Genomic DNA, 17,259 nt, shown 5'->3' with positions numbered 1-17,259 from the left:
TTGACACCCATTGTTGCTGTGAGAATTAAGTGCATTCCATGTGATTTCATCTAGAGAGTACACCTGGAAACTTACCCCTAATTTCTTCCAGACTTCCTCACATGCACTTATTCCTTCTGCTTTCAGTCAGCATCCTTTTGCTGTGGTAAATCATAACCATAAATATAACAACATCTGGTTCCTATGAGTTTTTCTAGGAATCATCAAGTCTGAGGATGGTCTTGGAAATCATCAAAACAGGGACTTGAGTGTTTGGCTTCTTTCATTAGCATAATGTTTTCAAGGTTTATCCATACAGTAGCATGTATCAGTACTTCATTTCTTTTTCATTGCTGAATAATATGCCATTGTATAGATAGTCCACATTCTGTTTACGAATTTATCTGTTAATGGACATTTGGGTTATTTCTACTCTGGTGATATTATGAACAAATACTGCTATGAAAATTCATGCACAAGTTTTTTCTGTGAACTTATATTTTCAATTTTCTTTTGTATATAACTAGGAGTGGAGTTGTTGGGTCATCTGGTAACACTGTATTTAACTTTTTGAGGAACTAACAAATTGTTTTTCAGAGTGATGCATCATTTTACACCCCTACCAGTACAAGAGTTCCAATTTCTCTACATCCTCACCAACAGTCATTTTCCATTTTTTATTATAGCCATCTTAGGGGGGTGTGAAAAAGTATCTTGTGGTTTTGATTTGCATTTCTCTAAAACACGCTGAGCATCTTTTCATGTGATTATTGGTCACTGTATATCTTCTTTGGAGAAATGTCTACTCAAATCTGTTGCCCATCATTTAATTGGGTTATTTGTCTTTTTATATATTTAATATAGTAAATATACATATTATAAATCATATATGTATATATATGATTTACAAATATTTTCTCCCATTGCACGACTTGTCTTTTCACTTACTTGATGGTGTCCTTAGAAGCACATTTTTAATTTTGATGGCGTTTAAAATGTTTATTTTTTCTTTTGTTTCTTGTGCTTTTGATGTCATATGCAAACTATAGTAAACATTCAGAAAAATACCCCAAAATAATATGGCATACAACTATGTACAAACAACAGAGATTTAACATATTTACTTATTCTGCAATATTTGTGTATTTTTTAGAAAGTAATATGTGACTTAACCTCTGTCTTTTCTTGCTTTTCTTTTCAGTCAGAGTAAACACAAATCCTGAGTCTGGTATGTACCATTTCCACATAAATTATTTTAAATAATTTTATGATACAGATAAAAATCTTCAGTTAATTATAGCATTATTTTATTATTTAAAACATTTACATAAATGGTGTCATCTACCTAGTTTTTTATATTTTTCTCTACGGTAATGTTTTAAAAATTTATTCATGTTCTCGGGACACCTGGGTGGCTCAGTCGGTTAAGCATCTGCCTTCAGCTCAGGTCATGATCCCAGAGTCCTGGGATCGAGTCCCACATTGGGCTCCTTGCTCAGCAGGGGGCCTGCTTCTTCATCTATCTCCTGCTCCCCCTGGTTGTGCTTTCTCTCTCTCTGACAAATAAATTAATAAAATCTTAAAAAAAAATTTATTCATGTTCTCATGTAGATCTAATTATTCTCACCTCTGTATCATGTTCAATTATGTAAATAAGTTAATTTATTTTTTCATTTTCTACAAATGTAAGATTAGGTTGCTTGCAATTTATTTTTTTGCTTTTATAAATAATGTTTTGATGTGGATCTTTGTACATGTCATTTAGTGCACAAGGGGAAACTTTTTTAATGTTATCTACCTAGAAGTAAAATTATTAGATTAAGAAATATACTTATGATAATTTTACTATATATTGCCAATTGCTCTGTTGTAATAATTGATATCCAACCAGCAAAGTATAAGTCAAGATATTTCTACTTGTTCACCGACATTTGTTAGACTTGTAAATTTTTGCCAATGAGATAGGTGTAATTTGGTATCTCATCAAATTATAATTTGAATTAATCTGTTTATTAGTAATATTAGTCTTCATATGTACTGGCTATTGGATTTCCTTTCTTGTAAAATTTCCATTCATATTATTTGACATTCTACTATTGTTTTTCCTCCTGACAGCTTCTTATAGATTTGTTACAGTTTTTAATATATTCTGGATTTTAATGCATTACCAGTTGCATGCATTGTTCATACCTGCATTTTTATTTTTATGCCATCCTTTACAAAGAGAAGTTTTAAATTTTAGTTTAATTTATTAGTCTTTTCCTTATGTTTTCTGTGTCATATTTTGAAAACCTTCCCTACCCCACTTTCATGAAAATATTATCTTCTATTTCTCTGAAACTTTGAAAGATTTCATTTTATTTTGGGTTATTAATCCATCTTGATTTGAATTTTACATACAGTATGCATCAGGAAATTAATTTTATTTTTCCATAGAGATAGTAAAGTATTCTGCCACTATTAATAAAGTAGTTTATCATTATACAACTCTGCTGATATGTTATTTCATTTACATAAGAAATTCTCACATATAAATTATCTGTTTTTCCATTAAGTTATTGAGTAACTTATACTAAATCTGTCTTTGGATTATCTATTTTATTGCCCTTGTGAATGGCCTCTTATGGCATTCTATTTTATTTTTAATGGGATTTCCTGTTTATAATTTTGTGCTTAATTTGCATTAAAGAAGCAATTAAAAATTTCTTCCTGAAAGTATATCCTTTAGTAATACTGACAGTGAGGGTCTATGAGTGGCAAACTCTCTTAATCTTTGAATGAAAATGCCCAGTTTCATCCTTATCCTTGCAGTATATTTTATCTGTGTATAGAAATCTTGGTTGATAGATTTTTACCTTCAGCACTGTCAGGATATCATTCTGCAATCTTTTGGGCTTTTGGGGGGGCTATTGAAAGGCTGTTGCCAATCAATTTTTTTTGTTGTTGGTTATTTGACTTTTCTTTCTGGTAGCATTTATGTTTTTCTCTTTACCCTTTATCTTCTTGATATATATTTTTTCACTAAAATATGGTCAAAGTGAAATTTCTTTTTATTACTATACTCAGGACTTTTTAGCTCCTTTAATTTTAGGATTCATATCTTTTATTAATTGTGGAAAATTCTCTGCCATTATTTTGAAAATTATGATTTTCACCCATTCTGTCATTCTCTCCTTCTGATATTTCTATTTTAGTATGTTAGGTCTTTTCATCCTTTCTTCAATGTTTTTTAATCCCTCTTTCATATTTTTCATCTCATCAACTTCCTATATTCCATTTATGATTAATTTCCTCAGATATTTCTTCTAAAGCATTATCTCTTCAGCTGTGTCTAGTCTTCTTTTAAACCAATCCACTGACAGTGTTAAGTTTTTTTTATTTCTGCAACTACTTTTTGGATTTCTGGAAATACTTTATATTTTCTCAAAATCTGTTGACTATTTTAAAAATGTACACTATTTATTTATACCATTTATTTATTATTTGTAGTTTATGTTACTTATTTATCTTCAGTTATTTTAAACATTCTTCCTTTCGAGGCTCTCAGAATATTGTTTTATGTTCTCAAGTTCAAGGGATGCTAACCCTCCTATTTGTTGTTTCTGCTGACTCTTGCTCATGGGGAATTTTTCTCATTTTTTATTGCATGCTAATCCTCAGTAGAGACAGTTTTTCCTTTAGCAAACCTATAACATTTGAACTGTAAATTTCTCTCCAGAGAATATTTTGCATTTACTTTACTGGGAAATAAACTAAGAAGAGTTTATGTATTGATTTCTTGGCTTGAGGACGCCTCAACATTCAGCTGATAGAAATTTCAACTCCACACCCACTTGTGGTGCAATGATTTTTACTTTCTATTCTTTACTTTCTATTCTACCTAGAACCCTGTAGTTTCCATGTTCCAGTAGTTGGAGATTTAAAAAAAATTACCCTTTTGCTGAAAAGTCTTTAGAAAAAATCTCAACATTACCACTTTCCCATTTGGGAATCCAAGGCCATATCTCTTATTCCTACTGGACATTGAAACTCCAGACTCTGGCATTAGGTCTTATGTCCATGTCCAGGTTTCTCCTAAGTCTGCTCTGATGACAACTCCTGAGCTTATGTTACTGATTTTCAGTTCACTTGACTTCTATCACTTGAGGATATTCCTTTCTTTTCTTTGGACTGTTCCATACATTTCAAGTTTTTATTTGTTTAGTTCAGTATTTTAAAGACTTTATTTATTTATTTGTCAGAGAGAGAGAAAGAGAGAGTGCACAAGCAGGGTGAGTGGCAGGCAGAGAAGCAGGCTCCCCACTGAGGAAGGAACCCGATATGGGACTCAATCCCAGGGCCCTGGGATCATGACCTGAGCTGAAGGCAGATGCTTAACCGACTGAGCCACCCAGTATTTCTATGTGTTGTTATCAGAGAGGTTCTGTATTAAGTCAGTGTTAATGCATTTTGTTCTAAACAGAATAGTACTCAGAGCAAAGCATGCGTAATTTCTCTATTTATAAAACTATTAACTGCTTCATTGTGGACTACTATGGTCAATGTTTGTAAATGATACATGGACCATTTAAAACAAAGAGGTCTCTGTACGTTAATATTAGTTTATTTAACTAAGTAAGGTATGCTTCCCCAATTCAATTTTATAATTTTACATTTGATTTGCTAGGCTGAGAATTCTGTGAAATTCCCTTAGCAATATTACTATATCTGTGTTTATTTCTCCTTGTATTTTCAACAGCTTTTGTTTTATACTTTATTAGTATATTTTATTGAATGTTTTCTTAGTAAAAAGTTACCCTATATGTGCCATTTATATTTAAAACCTTAAATTCAAACTTGACTCATTCTTATACTCTGAGGCCTTCTTTCTTTGTGCTTGCACTTGTTTGGTCGATATTTAAATACCTTTAAAGATCCTAAGTCAAAACTGTGTCTCCTATGCACATAAAATGGTTCCATCTGTTTTTCAGACCCTAACTGATATGAACATACATTATTTGTGTGTTTGTCATCATTATGGCAGATGCTTGGGGTCTTTTTTCATCTTATTTTATGCTTAAAGGTTGACTTCTAAAATTTTTCACTGCTATTTCCTTTGATAAGTAATTGTTATTTTAATTTCTTCACTCTGATAATTTAGAAGAAATATGTACTATTTTTATATATTTCAATAATGTGTATACCCATATTTCTGAATTAGTAAATTAAAAAACCCAAACAATATATAATGTTTCCCTGTACATCTTCGTAGAGGTTATAGTTTAACAACTTTTATATATCCGTGGCTATTTTTCTAGTCAGATACAATTCTTTTTGAGTTAATGCTGGTAATTTATATTTTCCCCCAAGTTAAATAATTTCTTAATATTTCCTTCTGTATTTTATGTATTTGTAGGGTTTTTTTTTTTCTTGATTAGACTTGCATAGGGGTCTATTATACTGCCTTTACTATTGTTTTACCATAAAACTCTCCTAGATTTATTATTTAAGTCTACAGCTTTTCCTTTAAAAATATATTATATTATATTCTCCTTTTATTTATGTTGTTTTATCCCTCTTGCTTTCCTTACATTTGTATGCTTGTTTTTCTAGTTTCTTCAGTTCTATGCATATTTCATTAAAGGCTATAAATGCACTTCAGAACAGCTTTGCACTCAATCTCCTGAGTTTTAATACATATTGATCTTATTATTGGCACTGATATTTACAGTTTAAAATTTCCTCTTTGGCCAAAGAGTTATCAGAAAATAATACCTTTACCTTTGATTTAATTTGCTTATTAAAAACATCTTATTAATTACTAGTTTATTGTGTATAGTTAGAATGTACAATCTGCTCACAATTTCTGTTTTGTGGAATACATAAAAGTTTGTCAACATTTTAAGATCACCTGAAAACATTGTCTATTCTGTCAGTCGTTTTTCTTTCTAACGATCTACATTAACCAAGATTGTGTAAGTGCTTAAAAAAAATCAATAATGGTAGTGGATTAACTGTAATAATAAAGTTTATTGCTTGTTCCTACAACAGTCTAGTTGGCTCCGATTGGTCTGTTAATCTGCTCTAATGATTCAGGGATCCAACTTCCTTTCACCTCCTTAGGGCATTACAACCCAAAGTGTAGCAATCTATAAATTATTATCTGTCAGCAACAAAATAAGGAGCTTGTAGCAGAATATAAATCAACTGCATTACCTATCACAGTGTTTAATTCAGTTGACATATTGTTCACAACCAGAATTTCTCAATGAAGGAAGCAGTGCCTGTTTTAGGACCTCAGAGTGCTCTACTGTGTTTTCTATATCTTACTGGTAGATCAGGAAAAGGGACAGCACAGAGAATTGTTAGGAGACTGCTTTTAGTAGTAGCCATGCCTAGAAGTGGCATTTATCATTCTGTCCACATTTCACTAACCACAATTCACATGACCTCATGCAACTATAAGAGAAGCTGGAAAAATATGGGAAAGCTGAATGCCCAAGAAAAAAAAAATGATTTTGTGAACATAGTAGTCTCTGCCACAACTTTTTCTATATTTTCCTTTTCCTGTGCTCATCATAGGAATATCTATAGCACTTTTTGTTCTCAGTTCATTATTAGCACACTACATATATATGCATTTCTTCATTCTCAAGACATAAGGAGGGCTTTCAATTAATATTTATTTTAAGACACAATATTGGGCTTTGTTCTTCTGTTTTCTTCATTTGACCCTGTTTTCTCAATTTATGCGTACTTTTAAAAAGACATCATTAGGTTGGTTCTCTGCCAACAGTAAATAACAGGACTAGCTGTGTCCACCCTGCCTTGAAGACTTTTTCCAGTTCTGATCATATGTCACACTGTTGCTGTTGGTACATTTTAGAAGCAGACATGAATCAGATGCTTAGCCAGTATTATTTTCTAAAGTCTTCAACTTGTCAGAGGCTTCTGAATGGTGCAAATAAAAATTTTAAATGCTAATTTCACCCTGATTTGTATCATTAGTCCCACTTTACACAAAATTGTGTAGTTTCCTCTAGATTTTTAGAGTTTTGGGGTTACAAAAGATTTCTTGATTTTTTCTTACAGGGCTAACAATTTTCTGGAACAGAGAATTTCTTTCACTCATTCAGACACATGGTTTAATTTTTCCCCTTTTAATGGCCCAACATGAATCTTCCACAGCAACCTGAGTACTTTTTCAAATTCCCGATTTTAAAGAGTCATCCCAAGAATCTCCAAGCACAAAAACAAACCCATTCTACAGAATCTCTGTGATAACTCAGCTTAAAGCCAGAAGTATAAACATAAAAACTGGTGGGCCATAAAGATATGAGGAAGCATGTTTATTACAGTCAGCCTTGCAGGAGTGAGTAATTTATCTCAGTTCATTTCAAGCAATTGTATGCTTACCTTATGCTTGGTAGCCTATTTTGAAAAATAATTGCAATAATTTGTCTAACTTGCTTTGCTGCAGTGTAGTGTGTTTTAAATTGGCTTGCTTTGTTTGAGTGGCTTTGCAAATAATGCAAACTTCTGATCCGTGGCAGAATGTACCCAGACTTGGCTCCAGAGAAGATGCAGTGAAGTTCATATACCTACTTATTTGGAAAAAAAAAACATAAAAAAGACAAAGTAATTACTCTATGGCATCTGAAAGGTTGATATCTGTGTGCTGTATATTGCACATTTTCAAAGATGTGGATCATTTCTTTTACTTGTTTTCTATAAAACTTGACTAGGGTATCTATAGTTGGGTGCCAATCACTGGTTCTTGCTGGCATTACTATTAATCTTTTTGTGTGTGTGTGTGTGTGTGTGTTTTTAGTGTCACGTTAGACCTATCTAATAATATGTGGGTTTTTTTTAAGTACTTGGGACTATTCATAGCTATTACAAGGACTCAGTTTTCATTGGATTATCACTGTGTCTCTCTTATATGATCAATGTATGTCTTACTACTTTGTATTTATTTTATTGCCCATTTCACTTTTTAGATGTGGCAATGATAGATTGATTACTCAATGTCATGGGACTTGAGTTCATTTTCTTCAGCAAGAACTGTCCAACCTTTTAGCCCTCTTCTTTAAAAATCAACATTTTCATTCCCATAAATACCAATCTTTGGTAGCCATGTCTTTTCATGCTCACCACAGAAACTAGATTGGAATGCAATTCCTTATAGTTGGTCAAATTTCTGGATCACCAAGGGATGAACAGAACTTAGTCCTGTACTTCTATGGTATAGACTATGATGACAATACATTGGTATTCACATTTAATCTCAGAAATGTTTTCATCTTTTTGTTTATATTTGGTATTAGTACATGGGCAAATGTTTTATTTTTTGGTGGCTTTCTCTTTAGACATTCACAAATCTTTGTTTGAAAAGAGTTGAGAAAAAACTGCAAGACAACTTTGATACTAAGAAACAATGGAGCATTGTAGTATTTTGTCATTGTCATTCCTAATTTGTTTCATTAATCCTATAGCAAGACCTAGTTAGATTTTATTTTAAGATGGCTTATTTTCTCTATTTATAGCATCCTATAGCAACTAGCATAGCATTTATTGTTTCTAAACTCATTTGTGGGGGAAGGATAGTCTTATTTTAGGCAGCAGGCAGTAAGTTTTGATGCTCTCATACTGACAACAGAATTTCTATACTGCATAAGGAACCCTTAAGAACGCTAGTAGATAACCTCAAGGGCTCTGGGGTGTGTGTGTGTGTGTGTGTGTGTGTGTGGGATCTGTACATCTCAGTGACATAGTGACCACAGGGTATAACAGAAACAATGTTGAGTCAGGACTGGGTGGCAATGCTGGGATTCTGTCTCAATCCCTTGAGCTTGGTGTTCAACTATGACCTGGGGAGGCAGGCCTAGATTTTCACTGAGAGCACTTTCTACCTCTACAATCATTCAGTTTATGCTGGGCTCCTGAAATGTGTCATTTCTGAAGCTGGATATTTCTCAGTCCAATTCTAAATTATGACAAATGCTCTAAATTAAAGTATTCAATTAACAAATTACTGGGTGATCCATGTATTCATTATTAAATATCTGATCTACTCAGAATCACTGAGTATTCTCTGGTGAAGACAGTCAACCTTTCTAAACTGCCTCACTCATGAAGGTTGATGATATTTCCTTCCCTGTGTAGCAGGTGACATCTTTGGGTACTTTTGATTTTCTATTCTGACTTTACTGCATCCTAATATTTCTGTGATACTGATGAACAGTCTGGATTTCTATCTCCTTAGAGAGCTACATTGGATATAAGATGCATTTTTCCTGAGACTTGTAGCTTGTTCTTTTATTAAGGCTAATCTTTGGAGTATAAATATGTACATACATAGATCCTTCTGATCTGTCTCTGTAATTTCCATTCCTCCTTTCTCTCATTGTTGTCCTCATTCTGATCCATTTCCTGCCTTTCAGAAACTTAAAGTCATGCAGCCATTTGCTCGGTGACTATCCTATTCTTAAAATATAACTCTGGGGGCGCCTGGGTGGCTCAGTCAGTTAAGTGACTGCCTTCAGCTCAGGTCATGATCCCAGGGTCCTGGGATGGAGCCCCACATTGGGCTCCCTGCTCAACGGGGAGCTTGCTTCTCCCTCTCCCTCTGTTGCTCCCCCTGCTTGTGCTCTCTTTCTCTCTCTCTCTGTCAAATAAATAAATAAAATCTTTAGAAAAACAAAAAAACATAACTGAAATATTTGCCAGTTATACCAAAAAAGGAGACTTTAATTCATTTCACTGAAAATTTCTATCACCTTTTCTTCCTTCCTTTCTTACCCTAGAGACATCTCTACCCTCTGACTTTTCTTCATCCCAACCACCTGAGAGATGCCCCCTTCAACTTCCCCTCCCCCTTCACTGCACATAAGCTTTCAGGTACTCAATGTACCCGAACCAATGCAAAGAACTCTCATGTGTTAACTGACAACTGTGATTAATTTATAGTGACCAACCATCAGAAGTGTATGGCAAAAAATGAGAAGCTGCATTCAGGCTCCTCAGAAAGGGGATCTAAGGTCAATAGTTGAAGTATGCTATAGGCATGGGATGGCTAAATGAAGGGAAAGAGGTGTGCATTCAGAGTCTTCTTATTCTGCTTGAGGATCACTCATTGTGGACAGTCTAGTCTGAATGCCTTAGAAGGAATGAAGTGTTATGTGGTGTAATATATTATTTTCATTATCATTTTACCTCCTTTGTAATAGGTAAGGCCTATTTCTCGGTGAACTGAAAGATTTTAGTGATGGTATTTAGTGGTATAGATATTGTAGCTTTCATCTTGTTTTCAATTATATAAACAACACAACCAGTAACTTGAATAGAATCTGTCCACTTGTCAGGGGGATGCATCTAACTAATGAATGAGTCAATTACTCTGAAGATATTTCCTCATATTGAGATACTATGACTCTAGGACAAATGTAGAGATATATTTCAGCCATTATCCAAAAAGGCAGTGCTTGCTTGCAGATCAGGGGTCTGCAGACATTCTTTTGCACAGGGGCTGATAGTAAATATTTTCGGCTTTGTGAGCCACTTAAGAGATCCTGGTTGCATATTATTCTCTTTTTTTAAGCATCCTTTAAAAATGGAAAAGGTATTAGCACATGGTCCTTACAAGGTTTACCAACTTCTGCATTAGATTGCAAACGTCAGAGAAACTACCATATGTAGATCTTTATGAGCTTGCTCCCTTAGATAACAATATTCTCACTAAAATGGACTAAACTTAAATATTACAATTATGAAATTAAAATATAATCCCAAGACAATGTGATGGAAAGTACAGTTATCTTATGGTTTATAAAGCTTTGGTTTTTGTCCTCCTTGTAAGTAAGATAAGGAAAATATATGAAAATGAAAAATGAAAAAAAAAAAGCCATTTAAAAATATTCTTTTCTGGATAAGTTCCCGAAGACTAAGAGTTTTAAATCACGATGGAAAAATGATTATCTTCAACCTAACCCAATTTACTCTTTACTTGAAACTCATTGTTGTATTCATACCTACACCATCTTACCACATACATCCATTTGCAACAAAAAACAATTTATTAAAAATTCCACTCTGAGCATAAAGAACACCTAGCACATATCTAATCAAGATTCAAAATGCTAATGGTCAGTGGTAGGAATCAGATGCTATAAAGAAGTATTCCCTTTGTAGATATCAGGGAGAGTCTTTTTATCTAGGGAAGAGAAAACAACAGATGCTTTCAGAAACACTATAATTAGTTGGTAGAGCCCAGGTATTCATCATATATGACCTAAAAAGATAGAAATAGGTTGTTTTGTAGCCTATTCTGTCATGATGCTCAATCATTCATAATTGTGAATAAAAAGATGTACTACTTGTAAACTGAAGTTTTACATTAACTGAACACAGGTGACCAACTGGAGAATAACCCACTCCTTGCCTTTTCTGAAACTCTTCCTCTTCATATGTGGTGCTGGTATACTGGTAAATAATTTAGTGATTCTGACACCAAAAAGAATTATTGGTTTAAGTCTTCTCCATTCTAAGAAGGAAGGTCTTTTTTACATTAACAGAATGTTCATAGTAGGAGAAAAATATAATTTTGCGGTGTAGTGTAAGTAAGGCTAAGAAACATTTATCACTGAATTTCTCAAACCATTTGGTGTTGGAAAGCCTCATCAGTCATTTGTGTATATGGTTTATTATTTTTGTTTTACTTCTTTTTTCCACATATAAAAAATAAACAACTTATAAGTAACCTGAGTGAAGATTCAACATGAGTCACAAATACACATTCCAGAACAGAAAGTGTGCCATATCATTTAAAAACTCCTGGACAGAAAGTTTCTATTACCTTTTGGTGCTCCCAAGGAAACCCAATGTACTCATATCTCAAAAGTCTTTTGGTGAAAACTTGTGATTTAAGCAAGTGGAGCAAAATCAATTTCATATTCTCTTTTTGAAGGAAGCTTTTGTTTACTTAATGCTTTCAATATTATTAATTTCTCCTCAATTATGAATGGCTCTATTTGTGAGAAATTAATCTGGGCCAAATACTAAAGCAAGTGTTTAATATGGAAAGGCAAATAAATGGGTTTCAGTCTCATTAATTTTGTTTTTTTTACTTGGCAAGATGTATTTCCATTCAATGAATTTTAATTACTCATCAATTGCATGTGAAGTCCTATGTTATAATAGGTATATTATGGGATACCAAGATGGATCAAGGATGGCCCTTGTTCTGAAAGTCCTTAGCTCTAGTGAGTATGACAATCAAGATATCCAAAACAGTATTAAAATAGGCAGACCTATCATTTGAAATATCACAAACAAAATAAAACTGTTTCTATCCTGATTGTTCATGCTGGATATCTTGGTCTTGCTGTACAATGATTGAGCAGCTGTTGTCTAAATATGTCCTTCATAGCTTTCTTGTTACATATGTGATGATAAGAAAGCATACTCTTAAAATTAGTTGCTTATATAAAAGAAGAGGCAGGCACACTGACATATACAAAGCAAGAAAGTTGAAAACTATAGATTGTCAAGCAACTCTGAAGCCAATTACGAAAATGGAAACTTAATAGAAATGCTTTGCAAATACACTAAATTTCTAAGATAAACCATTCAACTTTTATAAAGATTTGCTAAGGCAATAGTGCATTTATACAACTTATTTACATAAAGAAATCTGTGATTCTCTTTTATTTAGAAATGATTTTCTATTCTGTAGAATGTGTAAGGTATGATTGTACATTTGGGGAGCAATTAAAGCTCTACCTCATCATTACAGTGAATCCTTCCAGACAGAACCATAAACAAACAGCCTGGTCCTCTGTTGGAGACAAGGATGTACACATTTGATTAATGGTTGGCAATGATGACACCTGGAATCCAAACAGTTGGAGTCATACCTCAGGAAATGCTTCAAGGACACAAGGAAGCGCCATCTGAAGCAACACAGATGCTGATAACAGAGAAATAGTTATATCCAGGATGAAAACTGTGAATAAAGGAAGCAACTGAATTTAAATAGAAACCAGAGGGCAGAATGCAAAGCAGGAAAAGGGCTAAGAAAGAACAAAAGCAGTGGGCGTGGCAAGCGGCACCTGCTCTCATGAATCATATGCCTCTTTACCCTCTTTTAGGGTCTCTCTTGAGCTGGCTCCTCTTCAGTCTCCCCTCCTCCAAGTGGGGTCTCCCAATGATTCTCTCCTTTAACCTCTGCTCTTCCCTTATTTTTCAATTTAAATTCAATGAGCCAACATACAGTACAACATTAGTTTCAGATGTAGCTCTTCCCTTATTTGAACTTCAAGTCTTGCTCATTTAAACTTTTGTTTTTCCTGCTTGCTTTTTTTTTGCATTCTTTTTTTTCCCTGAAGGATAGGACTCATATTTCTATGATTAAAAAATTATGGATTCGTTTTAAAAACTGGATATTTATTTCTGGATAGTGGTATTTATACTGATGACATTTTAGTGAGTCAAGACTCGTTTATGAAAAGGATGTATAACTCCAAGTCCCACGTGGTCACAGTGGTCATGGTAGGATTTCCAAGGACATAGAGGTCACAGTTGTTCATCAAGCCTATGTTCAAGCACCCTTATGCCTCTCAGCTTATTTGTATCTAAAGTGGAGCTGATATTGCATTTTTGAGGGTGGAAATTTATCTCGCTGAGAGCTGAGATTCTGAAATGACTATTTATGAAGAAATTGCTTTATATCTATGTTTCTTAAAAAAGTTTTGTTTTTTTGATATATTTTCAAAATTATGCTCTGGTGTAGCTTGGACATGTATTTCCCAGTCCTCGAAGAAGATTTGTATCAAAAGAAAGAAAAAGGGCGCCTGGGTGGCTCAGTCGTTAAGCGTCTGCCTTCGGCTCAGGTCATGATCCCAGGGTCCTGGGATCGAGTCCCACACTGGGCTCCCTGCTCTGCGGGAAGCCTGCTTCTCCCTCTCCCACTCCCCCGGCTTGTGTTCCTGCTCTCGCTATGTCTCTCTCTGTCAAATAAATAAATGAAATCTTAAAAAAAAAAAAAAAAAAAGAAAGAAAAGCACATGACCCTACTAATGATGGCTACTGAGAAAACAGACAATATACTTATTTTATATGACTCTCAGCTGAGCTAGTGATTTGACGGTAGGAGAAAAAGCTTGAAACAATTTCCTTCAGAATATAAAGACAGAGAAAAGTCCAGATGGATATAAACTCGACTCTTAGTGAAAGATACACAACTACAAATATTCATGTTGCTGGTGAGTGGATACATAATATAGATGTGCTCTCTTGTCAGCCTCATGAGTAAAAAAAATGCCCCTTCTCTTCACAATAAAGTTAGGGAGAGACTAAGTGTTAGTAAAGTGAAAAAGCCTTTGCCAATGAAAGGCTTTTTGGTAAGAGAGTTAAAGCTCAGAGTAAATGGAGAATTCTGGAACCAACGAGGTGGACAAGCTTCAGGAGGACCCTAGTCACTTAGCTTACTCAAGATTAGAGTCACTTTGTTATTGTATTGATAATAGCAAAGGATTTATGGTTTTTACAACTACTTTTTACAAAGTTATGTTATCTATATTTTAATACATAAATCACCGAATTTAAGTCATGGTTCATTTTCTTAGTTGACCATCAGAGGTCATGTTCACTGAGTGAATTATTACTCCTGGTGACAACACACTTTAACTATAGTTACTGTACCAAGGGGAAAAAGACTCACCTTCTAACTCCCCAGGCATTGGCTGTGCAAAACACAATTTATTTGTTCAGTCTGTTATTAACTTAACAAAAATTTGAGTTTATGCCCTAGGCATTGGGGATGCAATAATAAGCAAAAGGACACAGTTTCTTCCCTTACAGAAAGGGAGAGAGAAAATTAAATTACAGTTGAGCCTAAGAAGGATAACTCACAAATACATAATTCTGTTTAGGGTGGCCAGAAAAGGGGTTGGTGTTTTGGCAAAGGGTTGTAATAAGATGTAATTAAAATATTTAAAAAACAAGGGAGAAGAGTGGTCAGATTTGCAATTTAGAAAGACTAATACAATAGAGAATGACAAGAGTGAAAGCAACAATATCTTTTGTAGTTTTTTAGGCCAATAACCTGGCCTAGGGTGGTGATAGTAGGTAAGGAGAGAAAAGAAGAGATTCAAGAACATTTGCGAATAAATCAAGAAGCTTTGATAATTTGTTAGATGTGAGGGGTAAGGGAAAGGAGAAGACTCGAGAATGATATTCAGATCTTGAGCACCTGAGTAGATGATTAATCAAGGATATTCAATAAATAGTTGGATCTATAAACTGAAAGCACAAATACAGACAATGGAGTCACCAGCATAGAGATGGTGCTATGTAGTCTGTCTGTGATGGGGATTAATAGCCTAGAAAGAAGCACAAGTGCTTTTAATGATGGGTAATGGGAAGAACATGGCAAATTAATAATTCCCCAGGCTTTAAATCTAGCTTTTCACTTTTGTTGGTTTTCAAGAAAATCCTTCATAAAAGAATTAGTTTTATGAATTAATTTAAAAAGTAATTAAGAATAATTACAAAATTATACAAACTATTAACTTGATTGTATGTATACCCTAAAGGGGAATATAAATCATATTTAAAAAGTACATTTTTTATTTTTTTATTTATTTTTTTAAAGATTTTTAATTTATTTATTTGACAGAGAGAGAGAGACAGTGAGAGAGGGAACAGAAGCAGGGGGAGTGGGAAAGGGAGGAGCAGGATCCCCGCAGAGCAGGGAGCCCGATGCAGAACTCAATCCCAGGACTTTGAGATCATGACCTGAGCTGAAGGTTGACATTAACGACTGAGCCACCCAGGCGCCCCTAAAAAGCACATTTTTTAAATAATTTTTTCATTTTTAAGTTATTTAAACACAACATTTTAAAACAATGTATATTATCAATCTTAGATAATTTGCCTATAACAGGAATTCTAAATAGGAAATCACAAAGTATTCATACAAAAACCACTTGTAGCCTCTACTAATTTAGGTTCAAGCGGTGGGGGGTAGGAGGATTCCATAGAAACCAACTAAGCAGTTCACTTGGTTCACTGAAGACAGCCATGACATAGTTACTTTAACTTGCCTGATGGAAAAGTTTCCTGGGCTATTGATGAGCAAGCTATAGTCACAATGAACTTTCAGATAAGATGACGTAATTAATTTTAGTTTCTGTTATTTATAATAAACCTTTTCTTAACATTTTATTCTAACTCATCATCAGTTTGCTCATGATTCCCTAATGTTTATCTTTGACCCATATTTATCTTTTGAACTCCAGACAAATTGGGTAAAATAATATTTTGAGATATGATTTAAGATTTTCTCCTCAACATTTCCTTATAATTTTTGCTCTGCCACCAATTCAGGCATAGTAATTCATTACCTCAGTGGAGGGATAATGCAACAGAAAGCAGAAGTAAATTTGGGGGCTTTTCAATTTCAACAACCTATCTCTCAAGAGAATGTAGGGAAGAACTCAGAACATAAAAAATGGATTTGGAAGGATATATGATTAGCCAAAGGGCCCAGGTTTTCCATTCTGGAGACTGGACTGCCTCTTGGCTGGGAAAGAAAATGAATCAGAGGAGAAGCAAAGAAAGCTGAGATATTGATGGATCCCTGAGAAAGGTCTTTGTGCTTGCCTCTCTCCCATTCACCCCACTGCACCGAACCCAGGACCAGGTCCCAAGGCAATGCCCGAAATCCTAGCAGAGACAGAACTTGTTCACCAAACCCTCTCCAGACTTACACTATTGTACATCAAGACTTACTAAAAAGCAACAGTAATTAAAACAACGAAATACTGACTAGTATACAACAACGATATAGAATAGGGAGACAAAAGCACCAGTGCATACACAGACACTCGATACATGACAATACTGGCACTGTAAACCAACGGTGAAAAGATAGGCTCTGCAATAAAGCTGCTGGGTCAACAGCAATTGCATTACTGGGTATTTACCCCAAAGATACAAATGTAGGGATCCGAAGGGGCATGTGCACCCCAATGTTTATAGCAGCAATGTCCACAATAGCCAAACTATGGAAAGAGCTGAGATATCCATTGACAGACAAATGGATAAAGAAGATGTGGATAAAGAAGATTCCATCATATATATATTGGAATATATATATATTCCATTATATATATATTGGAATATTATGCAGCCATCAAAAAATGAAATCTTGCCATTTGCAACAACGTGGATGGAACTAGAGGGTATTATGCTAAGCAAAATAAGTCAATCAGAGAAAGACAATTATCATATGATCTCACT

The sequence above is a fragment of the Mirounga leonina genome, unplaced genomic scaffold (assembly GCF_011800145.1).
Source record: "Mirounga leonina isolate KUSES-001 unplaced genomic scaffold, KU_Mleo_1.0 Mir_115, whole genome shotgun sequence".
NCBI lineage: Eukaryota > Metazoa > Chordata > Mammalia > Carnivora > Phocidae > Mirounga > Mirounga leonina.
The sequence above is the reverse complement of the archived record's forward strand: the minus strand, read 5'-3'. Positions refer to the sequence as shown.